This window comes from Canis lupus, chromosome 15, assembly GCF_011100685.1.
Source record: "Canis lupus familiaris isolate Mischka breed German Shepherd chromosome 15, alternate assembly UU_Cfam_GSD_1.0, whole genome shotgun sequence".
Taxonomy (NCBI): domain Eukaryota; kingdom Metazoa; phylum Chordata; class Mammalia; order Carnivora; family Canidae; genus Canis; species Canis lupus.
This window is the reverse complement of record NC_049236.1, coordinates 51,321,325-51,347,401: the sequence shown is the minus strand read 5'-3', so window position 1 is coordinate 51,347,401 and position 26,077 is coordinate 51,321,325. Positions and strand designations below refer to the sequence as shown.

At 43.7% G+C, this 26,077-nt stretch overlaps 1 protein-coding gene across 2 annotated transcripts in view; it reads right to left on the bottom strand.

Moving 5' to 3' along the window:
- Nucleotides 1-15,246, bottom strand: part of TRIM2 (tripartite motif containing 2) — a 169,445-nt gene extending 154,199 nt beyond the window's left edge. Inside the window, exons 1-2 of one of the 2 annotated variants that reach the window (XR_005370908.1) lie at nucleotides 15,229-15,246; nucleotides 14,921-15,098 (exon numbers count right to left, since the gene is read on the bottom strand). The gene's annotated coding sequence lies outside the window, so the exon portion shown is untranslated. Of the gene's footprint in view, nucleotides 1-14,920; nucleotides 15,099-15,228 lie in introns of those variants that run through there. The other variant, XM_038559052.1, reaches the window with a different exon arrangement.
- Nucleotides 15,247-26,077: the final 10,831 nt, after the last annotated feature.

Below are 26,077 nucleotides of genomic sequence, written 5' to 3'. Positions count from 1 at the left end.
CAAAGATCATCAGACATTCAAGAGAAGAGAAAGTCTGAAACAAACAGGAAAAAAAAAAAAAAAAAAAGAAACTCAGAGGCCACTGAAACAATACAAAGACTAGAAGAAATGTCTTTAAAAATCCACTATATTGGGCAGCCCAGGTGGCTCAGTGGTTTAGCGCCGCCTTCAGCCCAGGGTGTGATCCTGGAGACCAGGGATCGAGTCCCATGTCGGGCTCCCTGCATGGAGCCTGCTTCTCCCTCTACCTGTGTCTCTGCCCCCCTCTCTCTCACTCTCTATGTGTCTGTCTCTGTGTGTGTGTGTGTGTATGTGTATCTCTCATGAATAAATAAATAAAATCTTTTTTAAAAATCCACTATATTTAATATCTTCAGAGCCCTCCCCCCTCAAAAAATATAACATCCATGAAAGTCCAGGATAGTTAAGAAAAATAAAAGAACAGAAATAACACCTTAGAAATTACAAATTTGAAAACAGAAGATCTCAATAGCATAAAAGATGAGAAAATTAGAAGATAAATTCAAGTGGTATGTTTAGCTAACGAGAGTTCCAGAAAAGGGGAAGAAATTAGCAAAGTGAAAAGAGTGCATTTTCCCAGAAATGAAAGACATGGGTTTCCATGTTAAGAAGGCCTACATGGTAAGATTTCACTCATATGTGGAACTTAAGAAACAAAACAGATGAACATAGGGGAAGGGAAGGAAAAATAATACATAATCAGAGAGGGAGACAAGCCACAAGAGACTGTTAACTATAGGGAACAAACAGAGTTGCTGGAGGAGAGTGGGTGGGGGATGTGATAACTGGGTGATGAGCACTGGGTGTTACACTCAACTGATAGATAAATCACTAAATTCTACCCCCCCTGAAACTAGTAATACATTACATGTTAACTAAACTGAATTTAAATACAAATATGTTTAAAAAGAAGAGCTTAGTGACCAAAATAATTAATGAAAAAACACTGAATTCATGGCACATCACTGTGAGATATCAAAAACAATGGTATAAAAAATACTGAAGGAAACAGAAAGGGAATGGTAAAGGACTTCCCAGCAGCAATAATGTGGACCAGAAGGCGGTGGAGGAGCTTTCAGAATCCTGAGGAAAAATAATGTTAATCTGGGCATTCTATATCCAGCCAAACTCTGAAGGATGTGATAGGATCAAGACATTTTCATATATTTGAGGACTCAAAAATTACTTTGCATGTGCCCTTTATAAAAAATACTACTAGTGGTTGTATTTTAGAAAAACAGAATTAAATCAAGAAGTAAAAAGACATCAGGTTCAAGAAAAAAAGAATCAAACACAGGGGAATGACAAAAACAAGTCCCAAAACAATAGCACACTGGAAGCAGAGAAAAAAACAAACAAACAAACAAACTTCCAAATTACAGTAGGACAGAGGTATAAGACAGGAAAGTCTCAGAGGGAAGGAAAGTAGAACCAATAAAATGTTTGGAATTTTTTAAATGAAAGAAATGATTAATAACCATGTGACTTATCTCCTGGAGCATTTGAAAAAAATATTGACAATAGGTCCGTAGAAAAGCTGATGAAAAAATGAAGTGATTATTAGCTTTGGGAAAAACAAAATGCAGTGTATTAAAGGAAACATAATTATAGTAAACCACTTGGCTCCCTAGTGACAACATTTATATAGTCATAATAATATAAGTAGTGATTTAATCAAGACTTATAAGTTGTGGGGAAGGAAAGAGAAAATAGAGTGTAGGAAAGAAAGAGAAATTTTTTCCTTTCTTTTTTTTAATATTTTATTTATTCATGAGAGAGAGGCAGAGACACAGGTGGAGGGAGAAGCAGGCTCCCTGCAGGGAGCCTGATGTGGGACTCGATCCCAGGACCTCAGGGTCACGACCTGAATGAAAAGCAAACGCTCAACCACTGAACCACCCAGGCATCCCAGAAAGAGAAGTTTTCATCTACTGTGATTGAGAGTCAAAATCTATCACCTGAAATTGATCAGTAAATAGTAGTGTATGTATATGCAAGGAAATCTCAGGAAGGATAAATGAGAGGCTGTCTGTTGGTCGCCTCCAGAGATAGGAGGAGGGAGACTGAGGACCAGGGTAAGAAGGAGACTTTTCATTGTTTTTATCCTTTTTTTTCTTTTAAATTTTGAGCTCTGTAAATATATTACCTTTTTGAATTAAAAAAACAAAAGGAAATAGCAGAAAGAGGTTAATTTTTAGAAACAGGAAACAGCAAATTAAGGGCTAAGAATGTTGAAAGTGGTCATCTTCAGGGAGGAGGACAAGAAGATGGCGGAGTAGAAAGGTAAGAGCTATATTTAAGTATAGCTCTTAAAGTTTCTATTCTAGGGGCGCTGGGTGGCTCAGTCAGTTAAGCATCTGCCTTCAGCTCACGTCATGATCCTGGGGTCTGGGATCAAGACCCCTTCAGGCTGCTGCTCAGAGAGGAGTCAGCTTCTCCCTCTCTCTCTGCCTCTCCCCCCCCCCACCCAATGCTGGTGCTCTCCTCAAATAAATAAATAAAAATCTTTAAAAATAAAATAAAATTTCTATTTATTTTTAAAGTTAAGTTTATGTATTTATTTATATATAAAAAAGAGATTAAAGCAACATTAGAATACGAGAACACTTTTCAAGGAGAAGCTAATTTAATTGGAAAAGTAAATGAAGTTAGGTGAAAGAAAATTTGCCTCAGTAAAGACTGTGCAGATGTCAACCCTGAGTGAGCAAAGTGTTCATTAACGTCCTTAATAACACTTCCCCCCCGACCTTTTGTCTAAAAATGTACAGTATTAAGTAAATAACAAAAAGAAATACGACTTAAATCACAAAGCAGGGGCATGTTTCATAGGCTTCTTTATTTCATAGCACATGAAAGTGCTATTCTAGAAAACTTAGACTATATAACAGGAGTTATAATTTTAGAGATCAATAATCTACAAGTTTTAGAAATTTACAGTAACCACTTTAAGTTGCATTAAGTCAACTAAACAAATTAGTCTTAAAGATGGCTACATATTCTTTGGTAGCATAAAGTTTCTTTTTACTATAAGTTCTTGGAAAAACTAGGTTCTTGCATGTTTTTAGGATTCCACCACCAAAAAGATCTTACCCCTTATAGAGATACCCTGTCATCCCTTGATTCTGGAGAATATGGGACATGTCTCCACCCCTTTCTTTAATTCACTTGATCCAGTGTTAACTTGAATCACTTGGGCAAAATTGACCAAAGGAAGATCTGCCTGGAAAGGCATCATGGTTTCAATCTTTGTAGTCTATGCCATTTTAACTAAACCTACAATGATAAAGACCAACGCCTGCCATACCACTTGCTCTGCCACAGCTCAGAAACTACTATTTCCCATTTACTCAACCACTCATTGTGATGGCTAATATGTCAACTTGACAGGGCCACAGTGTGCCCAGATATCTGGTCAAACGTTATTCTGAGTGTTTCTGCAAAGTTGTTTCTGGATGAGATTAATGATTTAATTGGTAGAATGAAGCAGATTGCCCTCCATAATGTGAGTGGACTTCATCCAATCAGTTGAATGACTGAATAGAATGAAAAGATGGCCCTTTCCTGAGTAATAGAGAATTCACCAACAGACTGCCCTTGGACTTGATCTACAACATGGGCTCTTCCTGCCTAATGGCTTTTGAACTGAAAAATTGGCTCTCCCTTGGTCTCCAGCCTGATGTCCCACCCTACAGACTGGACTTGCTAACCTCCATTATTATGTGAGCCAATTCCTAATAATAATAATAACAATAATAATAATACATATCCAATAGGTTCCATTTCTCTGAAGAACCCTAATATATTCATTCAAACAAATATTTGTTTAACATGTACTACATGCCAAGCAGTAAGCTAAGTGCCAGGATGAAAAATCAAAACTATTGTCCCTACCTTGAAGATTTAGAAATTTGGATTGTAGGAATGTAGACTATTGTCTATGTTATCACTAAACTACAAAAATAGTTTCTCCTAAGAGTAAGTTGGCAAAGTTGGCCCCATACAGACACAACGTGCACATGGATTTTACTTATGAGCTTTAGGCTTCTTTGGGCTTATTCATGATTAGAGTCTGACCAAGTTTTCCTAAGCACTTGGGTTTTTCCAGTCTTGCATTATCGATTTTTTTCTAGAGGATGAACGTTTCCAGTGAAGTACCATAAAGAAGGGGACAGTGCATTTATTTGCCAGTAGTCCATGGAGTAACCTTTACTTATGCTTTTGAGTGGGCCTTAGACATCGTTTACATCTTGGAATACTGCCCAATATTCAGTCATCTGGGAAATTTGTTAGACCTCCCATGTGAGAACTAGATGATACCAAGAAAACTGGTAAGTGTATTGGTCTCTTCTGTGACTTTTTTAAGCATGAATCATTCACTAGGTAGAGAACTCAAATAAAACTCAAAACGGGGAATAGCATATTCCAAGGGATTCTGCTGTGCATCATATGGTATGTAGAATATACTGGAAAGAGCAATGGTTTCAAAGTCAGACAGGTCTGAGTCAAACCCCTGAACATGCTTCTTAGTAGCCAGTGACCTTGGAGAATTTATCCAACTGTCTGGGCTTCAGTTTTCTCACCTCTAAAATGAGGACAACAATTTGCTACAGGATTCCTGTTAGGACTGAATGGGACTGTGCATGCACCAGGAGAAGGACGATGCCTGCCATATAGTATATATGTTCAATCAGCAGATGTTATTTTTTAAAAATTTTTAAAGATTTTATTCATTTATTTGAGAGAGAGAGAAAGAGAGAGAACACAGGGGTGGGGGTGCCAGGCAGACGGAGGGGGGAAGCAGATTCCTGGCTGAGCAGGTTGCTCAAGGAGGTAGGGCTCCATCTCAGAAGCCTGGGATCTTGACCAAACCGAAGGCAGATGCTTAAGCAACTGAGCCCCCCAGGTACCCCAGAAGCAGAGATGACTTTTTTAATACAGAGCACTGAACTAAAAGGACCTATTTTAGTTCAAAGTACAACAAAATCTTTGTTACTCAGAATACTAGAGAATGGATGGTAAATGGAAGTCCAAAAAGTGTGGTCAATGTGATGAGTTAATTCACATTGGCAAGAGGATCCTACCTAGCCTCCCTCTCTCTTCTGGGGAAACAGCAATGTAAATGAACGAACAGAAAATTGAAAATGTTCTTGTTTACAAGGCAGAGAGCTAGCCCCCAACCCTTGCAACTCCTTTTTAAAAATGAAGCCTGGAAAACAATCATTTTCTAAAAATGCTAATATTCACTCACAAGACTACTTTGTTTTCCTCTTGGGAAACTCATGAGATCAGTGGACCATCTCAGAAATGCTTATTTCATGAGGTGGTGTCAGGTAACATAGCTTATTCTCCTCAATGATTATGCTTAACAAAGACAGTTCAACGGAATTAAGGAAAGGGGGGAGGTGAAGAGTGGAGAGAACAATTTCAGAGAAATATCTCAGTCGGCAGGGTCATAAAAAGATGTTTTAAAGATGTTTTAAAACCACAGTGTGAAGATTGCAACTGACTCATATTCTAAAAATTGTGCTGAACAGTTCTGGAAAGTTGTAAAATAGAGATACAACAGTGGAAACATATTATTCATTGTTAAGCCAAAAGCACAGTAAAGTTGTAACTTTTACTTAAAATAGCTCAAAATAATGAGTTGTGGGGACATGTCTGAGAAGAATAATATCCTAGTGGAAATTAGGTAATCTTATACAATAAAAATTTTGAGCATTGATGCTCCAGAAAATTCATTTGCAATAGTAGTAACTGGCTGTCGCAGCTTCCTACATTATTACACTCACAGCTACTGACAGTTGTGCAGAAAGGCTGGAAGTCGATGCGATGCTGACCATGGATCACAGGGTTTCCTCGCAAACCATCCTGGGAGATAGTGCTCTTACGGATTTAAGGGAGTATACTTAAATCATGATTAATTTGAACAAATTACAGTATTAAAGTTTGAATTATGGATGCAAGAGAGAAGATGAAATCCAAACAGAGATTTAAATGGTCATGCAGGAATTTGTAAATATGCAATGTTTTTGTACAAGTGGTACTAGGAAGTTTTCACTTCCTAAAGATTCCACAGTGGCTCCACATTGTCGTGGGAGCAAGTTTAAAGTCTTGATCCTGACACTGAAGTCAGGTAAAGTCCCATCTTCTGTCTTTGTCTTTGATAACAATACTCATCACAGGTTAATCATCTGTGTGCCATGAGCCATGCTGGAGCCCTGGCATCCATTCTTGTTCTTTAAAATAATGCAATGGTTGTCCCCATTTACAGATGAGGAAACAGAGACGGCTTGTTACAGCAAACTGCTCAAGGTCACACACCTTTAGAATACAAATCCCGGTCACCTGACTCCAGAAAGAAGGCCGCTCCTCTTCCTCCCCATTAACTATCCAAAGTGAGAGCCAAGTCCCCACTCATTCAGACTTTCAAGCCACTGTGCTGTTTGCCTTCAGTGACAAAGGCCTCCACCTCTGCTTACCTTTCCAGGTCTAGCCCCTCTCCCAAAGCTCAGGAGCCACCACAGAGTACCCTGACTGCACCTGCAAACAACAGTGTCCGGGCTTTGAAGTCTTGGCATAGAACAGACTCCCGGTGTCACTTGTTCGTTTTCTGATGAGTCAGGCTTTGCCTGACACCTGGTTACATTCTTTACCTGGTTTTTGTGTATAAGTCTTCTCCTCTAAACATCAGGATAGGGGCATCCCTGGGTGGCTCAGCGGTTTAGCGCCTGCCTTTGGCCCAGGGTGGGATCCTGGAGTCCTGGGATTGAGTCCCGCCCAAGGCTCCTGGCATGGAGCCTGCCTCTCTCTCTCTCTATATATATATATGTCTATCATAAATAAATAAATAAAATCTTTGGGGGAAAAAAAAAACATGAGGACAAAAAAAACATGAGGGCAAGAGCTAATTTTAAAAACTGTCATATGACTATCCATTGGAAGAAAGACAGTCTCTTCAATAAATGGTGCTGGGAAAATTGGACATCCACATGCAGAAGAATGAAACTAGACCACTCTCTTGCACCATACACAAAGATAAACTCAAAATGGATGAAAGATCTAAATGTGAGACAAGATTCCATCAAAATCCTAGAGAAGAACACAGGCAACACCCTTTTTACTCGGCCACAGTAACTTCTTGCAAGATACATCCACGAAGGTAAAAGAAACAAAAGCAAAAATGAACTATTGGGACTTCATCAAGATAAGAAGCTTTTGCACAGCAAAGGATACAGTCAACAAAACTCAAAGACAACCTACAGGATGGGAGAAGATATTTGCAAATGACGTATCAGATAAAGGGCTAGTTTCCAAGATCTATAAAGAACTTATTAAACTCAACACCAAAGAAACAAACAATCCAATCATGAAATGGGCAAAAGACATGAACAGAAATCTCACAGAGGAAGACATAGACATGGCCAACATGCATATGAGAAAATGCTCTGCATCACTTGCCATCAGGGAAATACAAATCAAAACCACAATGAGATACCACCTCACACCAGTGAGAATGGGGAAAATTAACAAGGCAGGAAACGACAAATGTTGGAGAGGATGCGGAGAAAAGGGAACCCTTTTACACTGCTGGTGGGAATGTGAACTGGTGCAGCCACTCTGGAAAACTGTGTGGAGGTTCCTCAAAGAGTTAAAAATAGACCTGCCCTATGACCCAGCAATTGCACTATTGGGGATTTACCCCAAAGATACAGATGCAATGAAACGCCGGGACACCTGCACCCCGATGTTTACAGCAGCAATGTCCACAATAGCCAAACTGTGGAAGGAGCCTCGGTGTCCATCGAAAGATGTTGGATAAAGAAGCTGTGGTTTATGTATACAATGGAATATTACTCAGCTATTAGAAATGACAAATACCCACCATTTGCTTCAACGTGGATGGAACTGGAGGGTATTATGCTGAGTGAAGTAAGTCAGTCGGAGAAGGACAAACATTGTATGTTCTCATTCATTTGGGGAATATAAATAATAGTGAAAGGGAATATAAGGGAAGGGAGAAGAAATGTGTGGGAAATATCAGAAAGGGAGACAGAACGTAAAGACTGCTAACTCTGGGAAACGAACTAGGGGTGGTAGAAGGGGAGGAGGGCGGGGGGTGGGAGTGAATGGGTGACGGGCACTGGGGGTTATTCTGTATGTTGGTAAATTGAACACCAATAAAAAACAAATTAAAAAAAATAAAAATAAAAACTGTCAAATGCTTCTTCATTTTCATACTCAGTGGGAAAAAGTAATTATTTAATAGATTTCATTTAAAAATTTCATTATAAAAATAAATAAATAAATAAAATAAAAATTTCATTATAATCTTTGGGCACTTTTTTGCCCACCATATGTAACTATACATTAAAAGGATAATTCACTTTTTAGTTTGCTACTATACAATGATGAATCTACTTTAAAATAAAACTTTCTCTTTTTTCCTTTTTTTTTTCTTTTGAAGATTTCATTTATTATTTATTCGACACAGAGAGAGAGAGAGAGAGAGAGCAGCAGAGGGAGTGGCAGGCAGAGGGAGAAGGGGAAGCAGGTTCCCCCTGGAGTAGGGAGCCCAATGCAGGACTTGATCCTAGGACCCTGGGATCATAACCTGAGCCAAAGGCAGATGCTTAACCGACTGAACCACCCAGGTGCTCCTAAAATAAAACTTTCAATGGAATTACTTTTTAAACCTGATTATAGTTCATAGTATTACATAACTGGGCTTTACTAATATTCTTACTAATCTCTGTAGGAGGGCTAACAACACTGACTGCGTCTTTGGCCCTCCATCTTCTTCATGGTCACACCAAGACCTCCCTTGGGGCTACATGTTCCAGGCCCTGTGGAGGTGAATGTATGACCTGACTGGAATGTGGGAAAGCTTGTTCTGATCATCCCTAAAGTGGCACACACAAGGCATCACTTTAGGTAACTAGTCGAGATCCTCTGGTACCAGACGGCATCATTATCCTGTGACCTCACCACCATGACCCTTGCTCTGTAAAAGCTGGGAAGTAAGGTCTGGACTTGGAGACGAGAAGCAGAGAGGATGGCTGCCTACTGCCTGGATCATCTGCCCACCTCCCCAATCCCCCTGTCAGTAAGTTATCCTGCATAAAACTCTGTGTAAATGTTTGGGAGTGGCTTGCTCCATTTTTCATTCTTCAAGTGCCTTCTCAGCCTGGAGGATACTTTAATGACTTTTCTCTACCTTCTAATCATCTTCTATAATAAGAATCTTTGGTCATGCAGGAAAGAGATCAATAGTCATGGGTATACAGTTGCATTTTTGCCAACAGCATCAGATTCCCCCTTCACCAGTTTTTCTAAAACCAACACAAAGGTCAAAAACTTGGACTGGTATGTTTCCCCTTCTCTCTTTGTCCCTGGACACACTTAAGTGGATCTTCCATTCAGAGTGAACTTGCCAAAAAGGAGGAGCCAACAGGTAAGTTCTAGAATGGAGAGGCAACCAGATAAACCATCTCAAGGAAAAAGACCAGCTGCTTGTGTGAAGCCTGGTGGACAAGTCCATTGGCCAGGACTTTCCATAGGCAACCTATCATTATCTAGCCAGAAAGGGTCAGAACATGTTGCAGGTTCTGGGGCAAGGCAACTGATGTATTTACCAAGCATCCTGGACCACAGGAGGAAGAAAGACAGGCATCAAGTAAGGCTGGTCCCTTGACTAGCAGGAGCATGGAGTAGGAGGGCTCTTACGTACAGCCTTTTCCTGGACCCTAGTCCTGAGGCTGCCTGGTGGTTTGAAGTGAAGCGCTATCAGATCCTCAGACAGGCTTCATGGCACCATCCTGGTCCTCGGAAGCTGGTTCCCAGCTAGAGGCAGGGGCTGACGGGGTGAAATGCCTTCATCTAGGAATCCAGTCTCAGGGCTGATGTGGCTTCTGGCCTTCCAAGAAACACATTTCTGGGTTTGGGCAACCAGAATCCAAGGAAACACCTATTTCCTTTCCTTTTCTCTGGGAAATAGGCAGCTGCTAAAGAATACTGATTTCATTTAGGAACAGTGCCACCTTGCTTAACAAAGTTGCTTTGAACAAAGCTGGCTTCTGCTCATCAGCACTGGAGTAAACGCTTATCTCCTCTGTGCTGAGTCCCTGCCACCTTGCACACATGGGTCTCTGGTCAGTCTGGAATGCTCTCAGTGCCTCATCATTGGGAAGAGAGGGAGGTACCACCCTGGTCTTAGCCCTACAGAGAGGGAACAGCCAGAGAGACACAGGTGTCCTGCCTTACTGTTACTTCACCACCTGCCTCCAACATCTACACAAAATAACAGCAGCCCTAACCCAATGGAAGAGGCAGGCAGAATCCAGTGGAATCACATTTTTAGGTCTGAATTTTTTCTACTTCTGGTATAGAAGTTCTTATCTATGCAAAGTGGTGCTGAACGTCTCGTCTTTGCTCACGGAGACATACTATTTTCCAGTGCTTGTGTGGCTCAGGGAAAAGTAGAGGAATGTTTAAGAGATGTGTGAACTGGGAACTTTTGAAGTCCCATTTATATGGCTCATGCTTCAACATTGCTGCTGCTTATATGCATGTTTGTTTTTCCCAAACCAAAGAGACACCAGAAGGCAGCTTCCAGGCAGTTCCCAGGTCTTCCAATAAATGATGAGGCCTCCCAATCTTTATTCACCCCACCTCCATGACCAGCAGAAGGAGCCAGAGAGCTCTGAGTAATAAATGTTAGGGAGAGGTAAATGTGGTTATCTCCTACCTTAGGGCCCAGGGTCACTACCCCAGTCTCCAGGAGCCAGCCTCTTAACTTGAAGTCAGGGGAAATTTAGGAAACGAGAGGATTTTTCTTCATTCAAATAATCTAGAGAGATCTATTAAGGAGTAGATACTTAGCCAGGAAGACACATGCTTTCAGAGAGAATGAGGCCAAGGAGTGTTTAAGTTAAAAAAGAAACCATAAACAGGGGCCCTTGGGTGGCTCAGTCAGTTAAGTGTCTTTTGATTTCGGCTCAGGTCATAAGATAGAGGCTTGAGTCAGGCTCCTGGCTCAGTGGGGAGTGTGCTTGAGATTCTCCCCTGGCTCATGCATGCTCATGCAAGCTCTCTCTCGCTGTGTCTCTAAAACAAACTAAAAAAAAAAAAAAAAAAAAAAAAAAGGGAATAAACAAACCAGAGCTGAAGCTAGAAGAGATCCTGGGAGAGGAGCTAGTCGGCCCCTGCTCTGCCCTCGGAAGATATTTGTGGTTGGGGTTGCCTAATCTGGCCTGTGGGCCAGCTTCAGTAGGTGTGTTTTGTTTGGCAAGCACAACATACCTTTAAATGCTTTACCCTTAATTAGTTACTAACCTTTAAAGATCTGGAGAGTTCATATTAAGAAGTTAAACTAGATTTCCAGATTCCCTTGATAAAACAGAAGATTTGGCAAAGCTGACTGACATCCACCCGCAGATCACACCTGCCCTCCCTACTTAATCCCCGCCAAGCCCCTGGCCTTCTTCCGGCATTTATGCCACCTGCTGGGCCCTGCAGTGCTGGACTTTGCCATCCTAGGTACGGCGTTTCTCTCTCCCTAGTGTTTCACGGAGGGAGCTCTGACAAAAAAAACCTGCACTTAGAATCAGACAAGTTAAGTCAGAATCTGGGCCTGGAGAGGGACCCACGCCACAGAAGAGTTTTAAAGTCCCCAGGTGATTTTTACATGCAGCCAGGTTTAAAAATGACTCAGGCCAGACCATGAAGGGCGGATGATAAATTATTCTCTTCTTGAAGCACCTCAGTGGCTTCACTATTTTTACAATTTTTTAGGTTTTCATTATATCCTACCAATATCTAGTTTTCCCTTATTACATTCTTCTAGCAGCTTACACAGCCCTTGGTTTTTGTCTTTTTAGTTTCTCTTCTTTTTCCTTCACCGTTATTTTAGTTATTCCATTCTCAACCCCTCCTGCAGCTTCTCTGCATCTTTAAAAATAGGTTTTATTTTTAAGTAACCTTTTACCCAGCGTGGGGCTCAAATTCACAACCCCAAGATCAATTGTTTTTTTTTTTTTTTATTTAATTTATTTATTTATGATAGTCACAGAGAGAGAGAGAGGCAGAGACATAGGCAGAGGGAGAAGCAGGCTCCATGCACCGGGAGCCCGATGTGGGATTCGATCCCGGGTCTCCAGGATCGCGCCCTGGGCCAAAGGCAGGCGCTAAACCGCTGCGCCACCCAGGGATCCCATTTTTTTTTTTTTAATTTTTTATTTATTTATGATAGTCACAGAGAGAGAGAGAGAGCGCGGCAGAGACACAGGCAGAGGGAGGAACAGGCTCCATGCACCGGAAGCCCGATGTGGGATTCGATCCCGGGTCTCCAGGATCGCGCCCTGGGCCAAAGGCAGGCGCCAAACCGCTGCGCCACCCAGGGATCCCCCAAGATCAATTGTTGCATGCTCCTCTGACAGGGAGTTGGCCACACAACCTCCCCCCCCTCAACACACACACACATTCTTTTTAAAATCCAATGGACAAAATTAGAAACAATACCCTAACCATTCTTTTACCAGAGTAGAATTCAGTAGTGGTATTTTTTTCTGGTTGAATTTTATACTTAAAATCTCAGAATCACATGAATTTCCTTTCACAATTTTTTTTTTCACTTAATTTCCTTTTACAGTTTTTTTCACCTTATCACCTGGTTTTTGTTAACAAGGAACTCAATAGCAAAAACCTGAGAAATCACACTCCATGATGGAAAACCAGGATTTGGGGCATATTAAAGCACAAATATCAAGTCTTGCCTTCAGATGAGAGAGACATCAACCCTTCCCTAGGGCCATAACCTGATATGTAAAATTAAAGGGAACAAAAGCATGTCCATAATAGTTTTAGTTCTTTAGTTTGTTGCCTGTAAACCAATTGGCAATCAATAGGTTAATCTGTTTTTAGGCAAATTCTAAGCGAACATTTTTTTAAGTAGGCTCCCTGCCTAGCATGGAACAGAGGACGGAGCTTGAACTCAGGACCCCTGAAACCAAGAGGTGAGCTGAGATCAAGAGCCCCACATTTAACCAACTGAACCACCCAGGCATGCTGTCCCTCACACGTTGTTGTTGTTCAAGATTTATTGTTTAGTTGCTCTACCCAAGGTAAGACTTGAACTTACAACTCTACGGACTCAGCCAGCCAGATGCCCCTCTAAGCTAATTCCTAAGTCAATCCTCAAGTTATAACAGATATGCTTCCAACGACGTAGCTGGAAGACCAGCACAAATGTTAGCCTATCTCCATGAGATAGCATTTTTGTTTTACCTGTTTTACAGATTAAGAAACTGAGGCTTGGAAAGCAGCTCACCCACAGTTGACTGCCACACACCCAACATCCGATGGCTCCTGGCTCTGGCTGGCCCCTCGGAGAAGATGGGCCCTTCGGTGGTCATCAGCCTCTGATACTAGGAACCGGACACCCCATCAAGGAATCGAGCCTCATAGACGGCAGCAGTGACGCTGGAGATCCAGCAAGAGCAGAGGCTGCTTCTCACTACCACACATTTGGGCCAGATCGTCATCAAAATGCATAAGAGACCTTGACCTTGACATTCTGCAGGCAACAGACTCTGGTGGATGCTCCTTGGGACCGCCAGGGAAAAGCCAACATTCCCTTAAGAAATCTAGAACCCGCGGAACGACCCTGGCACAATGCCAGCTCTGTAAAGTCAGAAATCTTACCCAGAGGGGGGGAAAAAAATAGAAACAAGTTGACGGGGCAGCCCGGGTGGCTCAGCGGTTAGCGCCGCCTTCGGGCCCCGGGCGTGATCCTGGAGACCCGGGATCGAGTCCCGCGTCGGGCTCCCTGCGTGGAGCCTGCTCTCTCTCCTGTCTGTGCATTCTCAGGAATAAATAAATAAAATCTTAAGAAAAGAAACAAGTTGAACTACAAGATTCCCTCTAGCGATCCACATTGGGCGGGGGGGACCCACAGCCCTTCCCACTCATCGTGCGAGGAGAAAGAGAACTGGGGTCCTCCGACTGGTCTCCCTGGAAGACCCGACGTGTGCGGCGGGGGGTGGGGGGAGGACGGGGTTTAGGGCGGGAGCCTGAGGCCCCCGAGGCCCCGAGATCCGAGGCCCCGGGCCCCCCGCCCGGCGGGGACGCACCGACGGCCGCCGCGCGGCGCCCCGAGGCCTCCCCGGGCGGGAAAGCACCGGCTCGTCTCACGGTTTCCACCCAACCCGAAAGAGCGTCTCCTCTCCCTTCTGCACAAGGCCTGGAGCTAGCGGGGCCCCGCGGACGGCCGCGCGCAGCCCCCTCCCCCGGCCGCCGGTCCTGCGGACGCGCAGGCGGGCAGCGGGGTCCCCAGCGCGCCCCCCGCCCCGCCCCGCCCCGCCCCGCCGAGCCGCCCGCCGACGCTCTGGCTCCCGGGGCTCGGGCAGCGCGCACCGCCGGGGACGAGGGGGCGCACGCGGGCCGCGGCTCAGGCCGCCCGCCGGAAGCCCCCGATTCCCGCGGCCTCGCTCCCGCTCCCGCTCCCCGCTCCCCGGTGCCGCCCGCGCGGCTGCCAGGTTTAGGACCGGGTCAGGCAGCCCCGCCCCCCGAGACACAGAGGGGACAGGCTGGGGCCTGGGGTCGCCGACCAGCCCGGACCCAGGAATTCTCCAGAATCCTCAGTCCTCTCGCACTCGCCCTGGGCCTCGATCCCACACTCTCCCCAGCAGCATCCGTGGAACCCAGCAGGAGGCGGGCGCCTACCCGGCTACCCTACCCTGCCGCGGCCCGTGTCAGGGGCGCCTGCGTGAGCGCCGCCGGCCTCCGCCTCGTTCCCACCGGGTGTCTGGGCCTGGACAGGCCCCCCTGGCCCCAGGCGCGGGGCACGCAGGGGGGCGTGGACGCGATCCCCTCATGCTTCAGTGGCTCCCACTAAGGTCCCCACCTTTCCAGAGTATTCTCGCCAACAGAGCCTTACTGTCTGGGGGAGCTCCTTTGCAGACCCTCGGTGACCTGGACCATCTCCAACGCGCCGACAGCTCCCCGGGAGCGGCTGGATTTGATCAAGCCGGAAGGAAGTCGTCGTTCTGTCTTGCCAGCGGGGTATCTCTCGGAAAGCAGTGCTTTTAAAAATATTCGAATGTGGAGCGGATGCGGGGCGCGCGGCACCTGCCAGCCACGCCCCGCGGGCTCCCGGGGCCCCGCCCCGCCCCGCCCCTGGGGCTCCACCCCGCGGGGCCCCGCCCACCGCACCTGCCTCGGGGGGAGCCGGGTCCGTGGAAACGCGGAGAGCCGGTCCCCGCGGACTCGCCGTTACCCTGGCAACTGCGCGCCGGCTTTAGGCGGTCCGGGAAGGATGTCAGGGGATGCCTGCTCCAAACCACAGATTCCGGTTCACGAGGGTAGGAGGGCAGTGGCGTTGCGGACGGGAGCCCGAGCGTGTGGGTCCGTGGACAATGCAGACCCCCGGTGACGGGGGGCACCGCGTGGCTCACCCCCACCCCGCACCGCGTCACTAGACCTATACTTAGCTCTAGCATGAATCCCACCATTCCCTTCAGCGTGTTTGCTTTTCTCTCCTGCCCGAGATCCTGTGTAAAAGTTGCTCGGCCCAGACTGAGTACTAGCGAGCGCCCGGTAGAAGCGGGGAGGGGCCCGCAAAGATGCATGGAGAGAAGGGAGACGGGTGGGAATAATACTTGACCGAGGATGACCTCGTGCACAGAAACTCAAGAATTGTTTGGAGTACAACCCTGCACTACGGGCTATGATGAACACATGGTTACAAAACTCAGCTCTATTTCAGGTGAAGTTTTAGGTGGGGGATTGTAGAAGGGTGGATGAGACTATCCGTATTATTTGTTAAAAATTTAAGTGTTCAGAGCACCTGGGTGGCTCAGTGGTTGAGCGTCTGCCAGTTTGGCTCAGTTCATGAGCTGGGGGCCCTGGGATTCAGTCCTGCATCCGGATCCCCGCAGGGAGCCTGCTTCTCACTCTGCCTATGTTTCTGCCTGTCTTTGTCTCTTAGAGAAAAAAAATTTTAATGTTCATATGACATCTTGTTACTTTGGGGTATGGACATTTTATGCTCATCAAACAGCAAACAAGTACTAAAAAAAAAAAAAAATGAAACAAGTTAGTGCTTTGTGCAAAGCCTAACAGGATTGAATACACACACATACTGGTATTGGTTTCTCCTTACTATAAATTGTATATTTCATATCTGAGTAATTAAAAGCTTAAAATTAGTGGCATATTTGAGTTAATGAGATTTTATTATTCACATTATAATAACATGATGATAGCCTCTGGCTTGAGACTGAAATATATATTTGCATATATGTATACATGTGCACATATATACACACAAGTACAAATGCATCTCTTTTAAACTCATAAATGCACTTATGTGAAGTTCCATATGCATCCAATTTTCTTTTTTTCCCGATTTTCATAAAGAAATTACATTTCTGTATCTTAAGGTTATAGTTTATATAAAAGAATACATACAGGAAAATTTTGTAATAAAGACTTGTCAAAACTATCTAATTTGTATGTTTTGAAAATCCACATTTTCTACCCTGAATCTCCTTTGCAGCACATAATTTTGTGATCATATGACACAGATGCTTATTTGCAAATGAAGGTCTTGAAAACAAAAATGTATATATCGGGGCACCTGGGTGGCTCAGTGGTTGAACATCTGCCTTTGGTTCAGGTAGTGATCCCCTGATCCCCAGGTCCTGGGATCCAGTCCCACATCTGGCTCCCTGCGTGGAGCCTGCCTCTCTCTCTGTGTCTCTTGTGAATAAATAAAATCTTTAAAAAAAAAAAAAAAGTGTATACCCAGCTGTAGAAAACCCCACCTCCCTCACCTAATACGTTTCAAATTTGAAAAAATAAAAGTATTGAAACAGATTATCTTCACTTCTAACAAAAATTAAGAGTGAACATTGTAGAAGATGCGAGTAGGGGTAAAGAGGTTAAAAAATACTAAGCAATGCAATCATTTAAAAATATCTTTCCAACGAATAATTAAAAGCAAGATAATTATAGTTAGAATATTATATTAACCAGTAATATGAAATGAGATTCAAAACAACAAATAGGTACGATCCTAATCTTTTTCAAAATGACATGTTTTGTGTACTTACATATACATACACTATACATGTGATAATCATGAGTCAGGGGACTTCTTGGCTTTATGCTTGCCTACGTCACTTTTCTATATTTCTTTATACTTGCCTATATTTTCCACAACAGCTATTGCCAGTGAGGGCAGAGTGGTAGAGTGCTCAAGAGAATAGATTCAGCATCTGATAGACGTGGTGAAAGTCTCTGGTGACACTTCAAGGTTATGTGTATCTTTTGAATTGAAAAATAGGCTAATAATAACACCTTCCTCATAAAGCGGTTGGGAGAATTAAGTGGTGTAAGGTGTGAAGAACAGAGAACGTGTTCATTATATCAAATTCCAATTTGGGAGCTATTCTTTTAACAGGTTTTAAATTCTTCCTTGGGTATTTTTTTTAAAGATTTATTTATTTGAGAGAGAGAGAGAGAGAGAGAGAAATAATGTGTGCACTATAGAGTGGGGGTAAGGGCAGAGGGAGAAAATCTTCAAGCCAACTCCCTGCTGAGCGCTTGCTCTCAGGACTCATGACCAGAACCGAAACCAAGAGTCCATGGCCCAAGTGCCCCTCCCTTGGATATTTTTAAACCTTCAATTAGACATTATCATGCTCTATATGCAATATTATTTACATCTGTCCAGTTTTTGCCGATATTCCTCACCATTCCTTTTAGCATCTCGGAAACTTCTGAGATCATTCTCTTTTTCCTTGAAGTACATCCCTAAGATTCATAGTGATGGTTTTTGTCACTCAGATCTGCTCATTTTGGTTTGATAATATCTTTATTTTGATTTCTTTAATGAAATATAGTTTCATAACATATAATTTTAGGTTCATGGTTATTTTCAATTGGCACTTTGAAGGTATTCATTGTCTCCTGGCTGTGTTGTTCCCTTGAGTAATCAGCTGTCATGCAATTTTTACTTCTTTTCTAGGTAATATGTCAACCTTGAATGTTTTTGTCCTTGTTATGCTTTTATTCTGTTATCTCTTCAAAAATATTAAACACACTTATTTCATATTCTGTATCCAGTCATTCTGGTATTAATCTTTGCGGTCCAGTATTATTGTCTCAGATGATCTTCATTCATGATGTCACTAGTCCTTGTTTATTCAGTGATTTTTATTTATTGTGAATTCATGTACTTTAGAACTTTACCTGTGGATTCCTCTTTGAGTCCTGCATTATGGTGCAATGACCAGGTAGATGAATTGGGGATGTGGGGGCACTTCTAACATGGAGCCACTCTAAAATAGAGTTTCAATTTAAAGTTTTCAGGTCCATTTATACTACATTCTCTAAAAGGGATAAATTTCGGGCTCAAACACGTGTGAGTGGAAGCCTGCAGTTGGGACTCCTTGAGGGAGATTTTTCTGTATTTCACCAGCATCACAGTTGTGATAGGTAACATCTTACTCAGGTAAGTTGTTTTCTTGTATGACCATTATTTGGTCTTCCAGGGGTTCTGGCCTCCCATCCTGCTTAAGCCACATGTTTTTTATCTCCTGCCCTCTGCATGTGACTCATTTAAACTCTGACTCTGGGACTGGCAAACACCTCTCCTCCACCCCTCTCAGCAAAGGCCTGCTCCACCCTTTCTTACCCTTGCGCAATCAGGCTTTCTCATAGTTTTGCTTTCTATTCCCTTTACTTTGCCGCCAGCCCAGCAGTGCTTTCAAAGTAGAAGATAATACGATTTAAAAAGTGGGTAAAAGTTATGGACAGACATTTTACTAAAGAAGATATATGGATAGCAAATAATAACATGAAAGGCTGCTTAATATTGTTCATCACTAGGGAAATGCAAATTAAAAGCACAATGAAATATCACTCACAAGAATGGCTACAAAATGAAAAAGACAGGGGTACCAGGGTGGCTTAATGGGTTAAGCATCTACCTTTGGCTCAGGTCATGATCCTGGGGGTCCTGGGATCCAGCCCCACATCAGGCTCCCTGCTCAGTGGAGTCTGCTTTTCACTCTCCCTCTGTCACTCCTCCCGCTTGTGCTCTCTCACTTTATCTGTCAAACAAACAAATAATAAATAAAGTCTTTTTTTAAAAATGCAAAAGACAATATCAAGTATTGTCAATAATGTGGAAGAGCTGGAATTCTCATACATCGTAGGTGGGAGTATAAAAATGGTATAGCCATGTTTGGGAACAATTTAACACTTTATTATGAAGGTAAACATACATATGCCATATATATTAGTTTTCTGCTGCTATAATAAATTACCACAAGTTTAGTGGCTTAAAATTTACCTTCCTTTATTAGCTATAGTTCTGAAAGTCAGAAATCTGAAACACTGTGGCTGGGCTGTCTGCTGGCAGGATCACAAGATCACAAGACTGCATGCAGTCCAGGTGTTGGGCTGAGTCCTCTTCTGAGGCTCCAGAAGGAAATCTGCTTCCAAGCTCACTCAGGTTGTTAGCAGAATTCAGTTCCTCCTGGCTGCAGATCCGAGGTATCCATTTCCTTGCCAGCTATCAGCTGGAGACTCCTCTCACCTCCTGCACAGTGTCTACATTCCTTCTTAGGGGCCCTCACCATATTCAAGCCAGTAAGGACTCACTGAACCACCCTGCGCTTAGCATCTTTCTGACTTCCTTTTTTGACTACCACTTTTGAAGGGTGCATGTGATTAAATTAGGCCCACACAGAGAATCTCCCTTTGCCTGTAAGGTAACATAATCAAGAGAGTTATATCAGGGATCTCTGAGTGGCGCAGCGGTTTAGCGCCTGCCTTTGACCCAGGGCGCGATCCTGGAGACCCGGGATCGAATCCCACATCGGGCTCCCGGTGCTGGAGCCTGCTTCTCCCTCTGCCTGTGTCTCTGCCTCTCTCTCTCTCTCTCTCTCTGTGCGACTATCATAATTTAAAAAAAAAAGAGTTATATCTCATTATATTCACCTGTTCCACCCACAGTCGAAGGAGAGAAGGTCATACAAGGGTGAAGGTCCTCGGGGGTCATTCCCAGAATTCTGCTTACCATAAGATACAGCCATTTCATTCCTAAGTATTTACCCAAAAGAAATGAAAATGTAAGGCAGCCTGGGTGGCTCAGCGGTTTAGTGCCGCCTTCAGCCCAGGGTATGATCCTGGAGTCCCGGGATCGAGTCCAGCATTGGGCTCCCTGCATGGAACCTGCTTCTCCCCCTGCCTGTGTCTCTGCCTCTCTCTCTCTCCGTGTCTCTCATGAATAAATAAAATCTTTAAAAAAAAGAAAATGTATGTCTACCCAAAGACTTATAGGTGAATATTTCTATCCACGTTATTCACAACTCAAAACCAGAAACAATTCAAATGTCCATCAGCTGGCGAATTAATAAAACAAACTGTGGTATATCCATCCAGTGGAATACCACTCATCAATAGAAAGGGACCAACTCCTGACATGCATGACAAAATGAAGACATCTCAAAAGCATGATGCTAAGTGAAAGAATTCAAACACAGAAATCTACATAATGTATAATTTCATTTATATGAAATTCTAGAAAAGACAAAACTATAGTAACAAGAAGTGAATCAATGGTTCCCAGGGATCAGGTTGGTTTCTGTAGTCTTGCCATAAGCATCCTTCCTGCAAGTATTTTTGCCATAAACGTTTTCATTGTGTAACTCATTGACTGGAGGGAAATTTTGCCATAAAAGATAACAAAATGGGCATCCCTGGGTGGCTCAGAGGTTTAGCCTCTGCCTTCAGCTCAGGGCATGATCCTGGAGTCCTGAGATCGAGTCCCATATCGGGCTCCCTGCATGGAGCCTGCTTCTCCCTCTGCCTGTGTTTCTGCCTCTCTCTCTCTCTCTCTCTCTCTCTCTGTCTCTCATGAATAAATAAATAGTTTTATTTTAAAAAGATAACAAAATGACGGTTGAGTTTCATCTATCCATTGATGCAGTACTCCCATTTTTATATTACTTAAATCTTTACCTTCATAATGGTCTATACAGTGGTGCAAAGTTTTGAACCCACATTTCCAGTAGGATTTTGGAACATCTATCAATGGACATGTGACAATGCATCAAGAACCAACAATAGCAGAAGGCTCTCGCCATGCAATACAAAGGTCATTTATACATATGCATCTTGGTATTTGGAAACTGATACTTCTTTTAATGTAGGAAAAAATGTTAGGAAAAAATTTTAGTGAAAAAATAAAAAATGTAATGCTGGGGTGCCCAGTTGTCTCAATCAGTTAAGTGTCCAACTCTTGATTTCAGCTCAGGTCATGATCTCAGAGTCTTGGGATAGAGCCCCATATGAGGCTCCACTCTCATCAGGGAGTCTGCTTGTCTCTCTCTGTTCTCCCTCTGCTCCTCACCACCCACCCCCCCCAGCCACTCATGGGTTGTCTCTCTTTCTCTCTCCCCTCCCCATAAATAAATAAGTAAGTAAATAAGTAAGTAAATAAATAAATAAATAAATAAATAAATAAATAAATTTAAAGAAAGTGAGGTGCTGAACAAGAGGCAGAATCAAAAAGAAAAAACAAAGGATAATACTATGAACAAAAGATTTTGAAGACAAATGCTTGGGTACAATCCACAAAATTAAATCAGTTATTTGCATAGTTTTGCCATGAATCTATGCACATCTTTCACATATTCAAATATTTTGTATTTTGCAATCAAGTCTTTATCATTTTGCTATTAATTTTCATGTTCCATTATGTCCTCTTTAATGAATGTCTCCCTTTTATTTTTTGATGTCATCTATTGTGGCAGATTTGCTTTCATGCCAATTAGGTGTGCTTGTGGTAAGAGTGCTTTCCGGTGGGAATACTGAAAATACCAGATACGGACGGAGCATGGGGGGTAGGGATTGACTTCACAGGGCACAGGGCACTTTGTGTGGTGATGGAAATGTGCTCTACCATGGTGGTGCTGGTGGCTATGTGACTGTATACATTCATTCTTTCTTCATTGAACTGTACAATTAACATCAGTGAATTTCATTATATGTAAATTGTACCTTAACTGACAAAAAAGAAGATTATGGTCTTTATATTTTATTCAGAATCTTAAGATGGTTTTACACTGGAAGTTTCTCTACACATTTAATCCACAAAATTTATCTAAGACTTTCTTAACAGTGTCTAAATATGCTTGTAATTTTTTAAATTTAAAGATGTTTATTTATTTGAGAGAGAGAGCACGCAGAGTGGGAGGAGGGGCAGAGGGAGAGGGAGAAGCAGACTCCCCACTCATCAGGGAGCCCAGGACCCTGGAATCATGACCTGAGCTGAAGCTGGATGCTTAAGCAGCTGAGCTGCCACGGCACCCTGCTAGATCTTTAATTCATAGCCCATACACAGTGGAATTGCAGAGTCATTTGGTTATTGCCCATCTCCTCTGTGCTTGACTATAAACTCCATGTGGACAGAGTCATGTGTGCATTCACCACTGTACCCCATTACCAGGGACCATAGTGTGTCTTTTTTTTTTTTATAGTGTGTCTTTTTAAAAAAATATTTTATTTATTTATTCTGAGAAACACAGAGAGAGGCAGAGACACAGGCAGAGGGAGAAGCAGGAATCCTGTGGGGAGCCCAATTTGGGACTCCATCCCAGGACCCCGAGATCACTTCCTGAGCCAAAGGCAGATGCTCAACCACTGAGCCATCCAGGCGTCCCCATAGTGAATCTTTGACAAATATTTGTTGAATAAATGAATGATCCCTCCCCCAGAGCAATTTCAGAGATGGAAAATCTGATTACGCATCTTTCCCCTAGCTGATCTCTGCTTCAATTCTATTACTAAAACCGTTTCTAAGCTATAATTGAAAGTTGGAGTTAGAGACCTTTCATTTAGCCCCATTATGTTCTGGAAACCGCGTATCCTGACTGCCACCCTCTGGGCTGGGAGCCCATAGGAGTGTCACCATATGGGCTGAGAGAGGAGGAACACAGCCACCGAGGGCTAGCCTGGCTGACTCTGCTGGTTTCTCACCATTTCCAGTCTTGTTTTTTCACTGCAAACTAAGCTGCCTATTTCACTACAAGGCTTAAATTCACGGTTTTCCTTTTAAGGCACACTTGATTTATCTAAACATTAAAATTGTTTATTAGTATTAGTTAGAGAGAAATGTCCTTTGAGATTAAGGGGGACATTAACAGAAGCCAGAGACCAGAGCTCGTCGGGCTGGAGCTAGCAGCACCCTCAGAAGGCAGCGGGGCCAGGCAGGCACCAGACCTTTCTCTGTTTAGGAAACTAATTAGATCCTCCATTCATTTGACCTTAGCCTTCAGTTACTTATCTGTAAATGCCACACCCTCTCTCCTTCTAGGTCAGCACTAAGGTGCAAAACTGCCAAGTGCTCAAAATTCTTCCTGACTATTGTGACCTATCAACAGGAAAAAAAAAAAAAATCATGTGAGAAATCAGCATTTCTTTTGCCTTTGGTCTTAGTATACAGATCTGTAAGCACAAAATGTGTGAATTTGATGGTCCCATCTCTGACCAAAGGGAACAAGAGCTCCTTCTGGAGAAGCTCAGAGCCCTCTCACCTCCTCCTGGTCGGTGCAGAGTCTGACAACCGCAACTGCACACCTACTGTGTGCCTAGCGCTCCGCTTCGTGTCCTTGTTGCGCTCTTTCCATTCACCTGTAGCCTTTTCTCGTTGTTACAGCCCCAAAAGTGTATCACGTGGACCCACTACATTGAATAGCAATACATTTTTGGAATAGAACAAAGAAAGGAAAAGAAAACAATCAGAAGTGCAACGCACTCCACTACGGGCCATGCATTGTCCAGCGAGGGAAACTGGCTTGTTCTGAGCACCGACTCCAGGGCCCTCTGCAAGACTTTCAATGCAGCTGTCCCAGACTCTGGGAGGTAGGGATCTGATTCCCATTTTGTAGATGAGGAGACAGCTGGGACGTGGCTAAGGGCACGTGACTGTGACAGGGCAAGGCTTGGAACTGGCCTGTCTGGCTCCAACACTCAGGATCTCACACTGGACCACCTTGGGGAAAAGCGAGGACCATGGGCTGGAGGAGGCTGGGAGTGTGACCTGAGGATGAGAAGAGCTGCATGGGACACCTGGGTGGCTCAGCGGTTGGGTGCCTGCCTTCTGCTCAGGTCGTGATCCCAGGATCCGGATCGAGTCCCACGTCAGCTCCGAGTGGGGAGCCTGCTTCTCCCTTTGCCTGTGTCTGTCTCTCTGTGTCTCTCATGAATAAGTAAAAAAATCTTTAAAAAGAGAGAGAGAGAGAGAGAAAGAGAGAAGACCTGTGGGTACCAAAGGTTCCTGGGTTGCAAATTGAAGCAGGAATTAAGGCCCTGCATGACACTTAATGAAAGGCTTAATGGAAACACGTCCTTTGAGTCAGGAGCAAGAGGGAACGAAGTAGGGGACTAAGGCCTTGCCAAAGGGCCAGAAGCAAAGCCTAACTGACTTTTGCTCCCTTCTGTCCAGAGCGACCACAGTGGGAATTGGGTCCGCAGGAACCTGGTGAGGGCTGTGTGGTCCAGAGGCCCGAAATCCTGGTTTCACTGTTTCTCAGAACTCTTGCTAAGCAGCCTGTGTCCCACAGGGGCATCCCTTCCTTTGAATTCCTATTAAACCTCAGTTTCTCCTGATGGTATGGACACACATGACATGGGTTTATGACAGTTTTTTTCTAAAGATTTATTTATTTTAAGAGAGCGAGCGAGCAGGGGGAGGGGCAGAAGGGGAGACTCTCAAACAGGCTCCCCATGAGCATGGACCCCCCCCCCGCTCCACCCCCACCTCCACCCCTGACTTGGGGCTTAATCTCATGACCCTGAGGTTGTGACCTGAGCTAAAATCAAGAGTCAGACATGTAACCAACTGAGCCCCCCAGCTGCTCTGGGTTTCTGACATTTTGTTGAACAAAATTTCATCCTTGATCCTCTGTACCCAACAGCCACAATAAGAACATGCCTTTCTGGAGGTGAATGGTGGTGATGGTGGGACAGCAGTGTGAAAGTACATAGTGCCACAAGAGTGCACACTTAAAAATGGTTAAAATGACAAATTTTATGGTGTGTATATTTTTAAAATATGATTTAAATGTGCTTATCAAAACTCTTCACTGACTTGGGGCACCTGGCTGGCTCAGTTGGAAGAGCACATGACTCTTGATCTCAGGGTTATGAGTTTGCACCCCATGTGGAGTGTAGAGATTACTTAAATAAATAAAACTTTAAACAACAACAACTCTTCACTGACTTATATTTAGGCCCTGTGACTTTATAGGCAAACCCAAACATTGAGGGCAGAGGATTCTTCTTGTGTACTACCCCAAGTGTTCCTTGCCCTCTCCCCTCTCACAGCCCCATACATACCGGATTTGTACTCCTACCAGCTGGGGCCGGCCTTGTGTCCACCCCCCTTGGTGTGTTTGGGGAAGCCTGTTGCCTGTGTCTGCAACTTGACACAACATAAATCAAGGCTTAGGATTCATTGGTCTGCAAATGCATGGTGTGTATGCTGAGCTGCCGGTGGCATGGGCATTTCTAGGGCAGATACTGGACGTAAAATCATTTCCCCTGCGGATGATGAAAGCAATGAACTCTCTGCATTCTCTCGGCACATGGTAGGAGACAACCCTGGGAGTAGAGACAGGGGCCCTCTTTCAGATTACGTGTTTTATGGCACCTAATTTCTTTTTTTTAATTCATTGGGTTTAAGAATGATCCCTCCCTGTTTATATTGCCTATATTTGCATTTACCGGTTTGTAAAATTGTTTAGAAACGATTGTTAAACTTGATAATAATAGCTAACATTTACTGGGTGTTTCTCTGTACCAGGCACTAGGCTGATTTTCTTTTTCTTCCAGGCTTTATCTCATGGAATCATCAGGGCAGCTCAGTGCAGCAGGCTCATGGCACAAATGAGGAAGTTTGGCACAAAGCGATTATTTAGCTCACCCCAAATCCCAGTGGGTACAAATAGCAAAGCCAGACTTGAGCTCAGGTGGCCCACTAGCTGAA